Genomic DNA, 7,870 nt, shown 5'->3' with positions numbered 1-7,870 from the left:
ACAGAATTGCTGAATCTGTGCCTGAACACAAAAAAGTCAGTAATATTAAAATCGTCACACACCACGTTTTGACAGATTATTTAAATTGTAACCTCAGTGACAACTCTCATAAGCTCCTACCTAGGGTGACAGTACGGTGATATGTCAAATGTCACACCAAGTGTTACCGCCTTCTTAACTCTACATGGCATAGTGTCACCTGCAATGCAAGTCCAAGTTGACAAGATACTTATGAAACTATTCACCTCCAGGAATATACATCCAGGAGCCTAGAGTTCCATGTCATTTCCACCAAACATAGGAGTGTTAATTTGATTTTGACCACAATTCTTCATTGAACAATTATTCACACTAATTATCGTCTTCTTAAACTATTGATAGCAATAAAATAAGAATCCATATGTACAAATATCTTGAAAAAAACACCTTTCAGGGGATATTACTGTGTAGTCTGTATCTAAATAATATATTTCAAAGATTATTTAATAATCCCTCACTCAACTCACTTTCTTGCCACTTGTGTTTCTGACCAGACATCGTTTTCCATGGCTGAACATTGCCAGGTCAGTGGCTTCCACTCAGTGGGACATGCCTGGAACATCTCCCTTGGGATCCATCCAGATGGCATGATCCCTATAAGACACCCAAAGCACCTCACTTGTTTCCTCTAGATCCCAAAGAGAAACAGCTCTACTTTCAGGTCCTCTGAATCTCTGAAAAACAATTCATAGTAAGCTGTAACAAACAATGTTAAAAAAAATTATTACCTAGTTATTTATGCACCTTTCAAAACAAAGTTCTTCTTGGAGTGGTTCCCTGAATCTCATGACATTTGTTCATTGTCTGTGTCAAGGAGGGCCATAAAAGAAAATGAACTTACATTCCATTAGGTGGTGTTAAATATTTGTGTTCCAGCGATGGAAATCTGTTGGTTGATGAAGTCATCGGAGATCCTTGCGGCAAGACCTGGATCTGAAGAAATGCATGGGATGAAATCAATACGGACATGCAAATTACGCATGAGGGCACGTATCAAATCCCCAAACCTGGAGTCTTGAGACATGACGACAAAACATTTATGCAGATTAGAAACTCTATGGATAAATAAGCTATGTCGCCTCGTGACGGTGGTCCTGTATCATCATATTATTATTCAAGTAGCTAAAACAACGGAATTTAATACTGATACTGTAACAATGGCTACATGTGATTATGATGAGAGGCTGCAAGTTTTGTAAATCTAAACTAATTATCATTTACTGTAATTCCATTGTTTATTAGGTGGAACATTTAAAAGGCATTTGTCTACAGTAAACATGATACCTATGGTATGTCTTTTGATAACAGAAATTCTATTGTATATGAATAATAGTCCTCCAGTGTTTTTTATTTCTTCAAATCCAAAGAACTGTCTTTAATTTAGGAGGAACCAGAGAAGCTAGTCAGTCTAAAGTTTCTTTGATGACAGCCTTAACACTGGTGTCATTGCTGTTGTTGTGACATGATCTGCGATATAAATCGCAGAGAAGTAAGTTCTGTCATAGCATTTTAATTCATTAAAATTAGAGAAGGGTTTTTTTTTTTACAAAGCAATTTAGACTAACCTCCACAAAGTACAGAAGTTTCTTAATTTGCCAGCATATCCAGCAGGTTTCGCAATAGTGACTGAAGCAAATGAAGCTTAATGAACCATTTGCTGTATTTTCTGACCCCACTAGATGGTGCTCTTTGTTCATAAAAGGGCTCAAAGCATGGCCCAAAACAAACCATGAGCACCACCTAGTGGGGTGGAAAAATACAGCAAATGGTTCATGAAGCTTCATTTGTCTATGACTACTGTGCACTAGTTTGCCAGTCTACATAATAAGCTAAACACTGCAAAAAATTCAGAGGCACCAAGTAGCCTAAATGCTTGTCTTAGTACTATGGGAGGAAGCTGGAGGATCTGGAGGAAAAGAGAAGGACATGCAGACTCCTCAGAGGTGCAGAGGAAGGAATCTAACCCTGGAGTTGTTAGGTGACATAGCTATGAACTGAGCCATCCTGCCACCATAACACGCTCAGAAGTTGCAGTAAATAATTGCATTCCTGACTGAGGACTTCACTGGCGTGTAGTAATGCACGTGCGTGTTGTTGCCCTGTGATGGATTGCCATCTTACCCAGGATGTTGCCCTGCCTTGTGAAACTGCCTGGGATAGACTCAAGACGCTACCCTCCCCCCCCTCCCACCTACCCCCTGTAACCCTGTACTGGAAGATAGATGGGTGGGTGTTGTATGTTTTTTTCAATAAAACATTACAGCATAGTAGTAAAGCATGATTTCAAACTGACTTTCTAGCAGGGTTAAGATATTATGGAATGATATGTTGATACAAAGTGACTATAAAAATGAGTACTGCTGGAGATTTTATTACAGTAATTCAGGTTAAGTACCTTACCAGTGAATTAGACCTTCTGTGTACAGTATTCTGTGTCTGAAAACATAATTGATAGCAATAATCCAGTTTACAAAGAAGTCCAGTCATCTCTTACTCAGGTCAAAGGTAACAATTTCTGTGGAAAAGCAACACTTTTCATTCAATGCGATATCAGGAGCACAGGCTATTTTTTTTATTGTATTTTGTGAATGCAGAGCCCTTGAGCCAAATAATAGCTTCTGGCCCAGCTGTATTAATGGTTAGAATTCCCCCCTGGGCCCCTGAGCATGTGCTGAATGAACTGTTCCATCATACATTTGTGTTGAAAGTTCTCCTGGGAAGGATTCTTCCAGATATTTTTAAAAGTGGACACATCACTGGACAGATGAGTACGGCCTTTTGTAGGTAATTGACACTGAGCTGCTAAATATGGTGAGCATATGATTGCGATGGCCACATTTATCTGACCATGTGGTCTGTGGGAATGGGAACACTCTGACCACATTCATCTGGCTGTGTGCTTCGTGGGAATGGGAACACTCTGACCACATTCATCTGGTCGCGTGCTTTGTGGGAATGTGAACACTCTGACCAAATTCATCTGGTCGCGTGCTTTGTGGGAATGTGAACACTCTGACCACATTCATCTGGCTGTGTGCTTTGCGGGAATGTGAACACTGACCACATTGATCCGTCCGTGTGCTTTGCGGGAATGTGAACATTCTGACCACATTCATCCGGCCGTATGCTTTGCGGGAATGTGAACAATCTGAGCACATTCATCCGGCTGTGTGCTGTGTGGGAATGTGAACACTCTGACCACATCTATCTGGTCGTGTGCTTTGTGGGAATGTGAACACTCTGACCACATTCATCCGGCTGTGTGTTGCGTGGGAATGTGAACACTCTGACCACATCCATCTGGTCATGTGCTTTGCGGGAATGTGAACACTCTCTGACCACATAGAGTCATCGTGTTCTGCTGTCCAGAAAGCCCTCTGTCTGAGGGGCACAGGAGGCTGCAGTTGGGGAATTCCGGAATCTGGAGATCACAGAGTTGCTCTGTGTCTTGAATTTGGAACTCCTGCCTTTGAGACGTTTCTGGAAGGCCAGCAGCCGATTCTGAATTCTGAGATCTGTTGTGAAGATAAAGGTATTTTAAGATAAAATCGACCAGATACTATTTTTTTTTAATATGGATGTTACAGTCCAGCTTTAATACGTCAGTTTTATTATACACTCATTTAGATCTGGATCCAGGGTCTCAGAACCAGGGCTTTATGCTGCCAGATAATAATCATACATAATCTTCTGGGAGGTTCTTCAAGTACAGATAAAACAGGGCAGGCCTCATACCACGGGAGGTGATCTATCTCTCTTTTCCTTGTGGTTTGTTCCTGTATGACGTAACACTCCGGATCGCCTTCTACACAGCAGTCTTCAGAGTATCCCTGTTGCCCAGTGGGGAGCGCTGTGCCAGAGTGCCAGGCTACATATTTGGGTGACATGAGTTGCCCAGAAGACCCTGAACGCACTACTGAGCACAGCGTGTCCTGAACTCCGCTGTGTTGCATACATTACTACTATTTGCTATTTACCTGATATTATAGTATATAATAATAGCCATATGTAATATGCTGTTTAAAATGCTATTTATTTTGAATTCCATAGATATTTTAACCCTGCACACATAAGTAGCATAGTGCATTATGGGTATTTATTATCCATGTATTTCAATATGAAGCAGAGATCTCCTCACGAGTGGGACAGCTGCCCCATCAACCAGCTACGCCTTAGGCTTTCAGATAGCCGCTATTTTTAGAGCATGTAAATGTTCTAAAAATAAAGGTCAAAGAGAAGAAATTGCCAGATTAGTCCATACTAGCTGCAGTCATCCTGTGGCATGACTCACTTAGTCAGAGAGGCTGATATGAACTGAGACGGTTTAACAAATGTTATCGTACAACACCAATAACGTGTGACCTTGCAGAAAACTTATGTAGGAGAAAATGTGAGTCGCGCAGAGCATTATGGGTCGTAATATTCTTTTACCAGTAACATGCCATATGGGCAAATGAGAAGGCTATGAGATCATTTCAAATATAGTAACAGTAGCCTGCTAAGGAATGTTTGCAATATGAAAAGGTACTTTCTATATTATATATGGAATATTTTCCTTATTCTGTAGAGTATGAAAATAATAACAGACAAACTGAAACATGCTTTAACTGGGACATTCTAATTATAAATATAAGTAATGGTAATCTTTTAATAATTTATCCATCCATCAGGCTTCCCTATCCATGTGTACCGGGCCATGGAGAGTGTAGGTCTGACTGAGGAAGCAGAAGGCAGCCGTCCCGTCCGCTACAGCCCCCCCTGTGATCGTATCACTATCATTTGTCGTAAGCGTTTACAGAGACGGGTGAGACGCTAGCACAGTGGGAGTCTCTCACTGCCAGGGCTCTGGGATTGTCTCCCCGGATCCGTGCGTGCGCCGTTTGTTCTCTCCGCGCCCCGTGTGGGTTTTCTACAGCTGCTCCACTTTCCTTTGGATTCTTTAGATGTTTCTCCGAACAAATAGTAGAGATGCTGTCACTGACACATTTGAGGATGCTTTGCCAGGCTGGTCTCCTCTCAGCCAGACTGGTGCTGCCTGGACCACTAGAGGGAACTCTTCAGGCTCACCTATATATTCACCCGTTTGTTTGCACAGAATAATGTTTCCCAATCTGGTGTTCAGGAACCCACAGCCGGTCCACGTTTTTGTTCCCTCCCCGCTCCCTGCCAGACAGTTCATATTTTTGCTCCAGGAGCTGGGGGGAGTAAAAACGTGGACCGACTGTGGGTCCCCAAGGACCGGATTCCCGGATTGGGAAACACTGACACAGAAAATAAATGTAATTACCAAGCCAGAGGTCAACAATGATATTTAAAATGGTTTGAATACTCTGTTCCGCTACAGGACCTTTGCAATTGCATTTCTTCTTCGCCGGATGATTTCAGAAATAGTAGAATGATGTGAGATGTGGGTGGCATGCTAGCTCAGCGGGTAGCGCTGTGGCTTCCCAATTACGGTGTTGTGGGTTTGGACGTGGGCCCGGTGCGCCATGCGCAGAGCGGAGCGGAGCCTGCACGTTCTCCCCCGTGCGTGTGGGTGTTCTCCTGATGTTCCGTGTTCCGGAACCATGAAGTCCAGGGTGATTCGAAATGGACGAACGCATGAGGGTATGTCTGCGTTTGGGGTCACCCTGCGATGCAGCAAGGTCTCATCTGGGACTCTACCTGCTACACTCACACACCTTGCATAATAAGTTATTAACTGATCTGAAAATGCTCATTTTTCTGCTTATCCATACCATGTGAGCTCGAACTAACTCATACAATATCGGGAAAAGGGATATAAAAAAAATAAATAAAATTCCAGTATGCTAAAATTAATGAAGCGCTTTTAATGCCAAACCATCTTGTGCATATGATATACAGTTCAATGAAATGGTCTGAAATACTAATGGGAAAAATGAAATTGATATGACCACATTATTAATCCTGTTAAAATGTATGATATACAAAGGTATACCATGCAAATCTATGTGAAAATCCCATATTTTTGGAAAAGTAAAAAAAAAAAAAAAAAAAAAAAACATTTACATCAATGTCATACTTTGGCAGTAAAACTTCATTTAAATTAGTTTCCAATGAACTCAACATTAAAATCTATCCATCTATTTAATCATTGTATCTAATAAATAAAAATGATCTCCATTCAGTTTTAGATTCTTACCACATGGGCCTGTTGGTCGCACTCTGTCCAGCATAGTGTGCAGGTTTTGCAGTGTATTCATTAAGAAGAGCCCTTCAGGAATGCAGTCACATGTAGACATGGAGACTCTGGGTGACACGGTTATTTTTGCATTAGACACGAGACGCACAGGGTGGCACGGTGGCTCAGTGGGGGACTCTGTGGCTTCAATCCTCCTCCGCTCTGTGTGTGTGCAGTTTACACGTCCTCCCTGTGTCTGTGTGCCTCTGCTCACACAGTCCCCGCGGACGGACTGGTGTCTTCAGGTAACCTGTGGTATACATGTGCACTGTGACCCAGACCTTCAGCCTCACCTAAACCCTGTCCTGATTTAGCATCCAACTTACAACCACATTTATCTCTATTAAAACTCTCCCTTAAATTAATCCCTACTTTAAAATGGGCAAAAAACGGAGCTGAACCAATACCAATTAGCATTATGATGAATTACACAAATATTTCCGCAAATGTGGAATAACTGGCTTACATAAACCTTTTAGATACTTTATTTGCAATGAAAAAAAATTATATACTGGCTGGATATTATGACAATCAGCAATTCTCACTTCATCTGCATTATTTAATTATCCCAACACAACTACTGTATCTCTAGTGATCAGCTTTGTAACTCTTGTGAAAGGATGCATTTCTTTGGTCGATTACTTATGTTGAGCTTGGTAATAAAGTGTGTTTACTTTCCCGTCCAAACTCTCCCAGTCATAGTCAGTACCACAATGATACCTTAATCTCACACCTAAACCTAAATTATCTGTTCAAAAATAAATCAAACTAATTTTCATTGACCTTAACGAGAACATCATCAACAAATCTTAAATAGGTTTCTATTATTCTTCTTTTGTAAATGTTTCCATTGTGTTCAAATAATCATGAGATAATCAGACATAAAGAGAGGACATTCCATCTAAGAAGAATGCACAATCATATGACAGGAATCCTTAAGTATACCATCTAGTATAAGAGAAAAACTGAAAAAGAAATTTTGACAAAGACAACGGGATGAAAAACATTTATGTAAATAATCACATGGTCTTATGGCTAAAGAGATACCAGAATTATGCATGGCGTTTTGTGCATTAGAGTGTATAGCTTTTTGTTTAATAGGAATTAATAATCTAATCTCCTACCTGGTTTGGTCAAATTAATGATTTAGTTCTGCAGTACACTGATATCACTAGAAGAGAGTAAAGTAAAATCCTTCCTATTCTTAAATTCTTACCCTGTATTGAAAGAACCTCTTCAACTGAGGTCTGCTGGTAGAGTATTACACTTTACTCATTCATCTCTTTTGTGCAATTTACTCATCGTTCAACAGGCTTTTAGGTAGGCAGGTTAGTGGCTCCCTCATGTTTTGCCGACGAGTCCTATAGGCTACATATGAGATTTTTTATTTGTCTGTTTTCACATGATGTGACTTATCCACTGAATTTAGCTAGCTAGCGTTCTGTGAGCTCAGACAAACCCGTTTCTGCCTGTCAAACCTTTAAGCTTTGCATTTCTATCAATATCTGTCTGTCCATTTTCAAAATGCACTTATTCCTTTTGGGGTCATGGTGAGCTTCGATATTGTATAAATTTAACAAATAAAAATTGGCTACTTTTTGTTACATCAGTTATACTTATATGACAAGT

The 7,870-nt window shown here is 40.6% G+C and overlaps 1 long non-coding RNA gene across 1 annotated transcript; it reads right to left on the bottom strand.

The window, feature by feature from the left end:
• Positions 1 to 518: 518 nt before the first annotated feature.
• On the bottom strand, positions 519 to 6,228 carry LOC111854331 (uncharacterized). The gene is made up of 3 exons (XR_011990217.1): positions 6,203 to 6,228; positions 881 to 972; positions 519 to 713 (listed from the first exon to the last, which is right to left on the bottom strand). It is a non-coding gene; the product is annotated as an uncharacterized lncRNA (long non-coding RNA).
• Between the last annotated feature and the right edge of the window lie 1,642 nt (positions 6,229 to 7,870).

This window comes from Paramormyrops kingsleyae, chromosome 4 (assembly GCF_048594095.1).
Source record: "Paramormyrops kingsleyae isolate MSU_618 chromosome 4, PKINGS_0.4, whole genome shotgun sequence".
NCBI lineage: Eukaryota > Metazoa > Chordata > Actinopteri > Osteoglossiformes > Mormyridae > Paramormyrops > Paramormyrops kingsleyae.
This window is presented reverse-complemented; position numbering and strand designations above follow the sequence as displayed.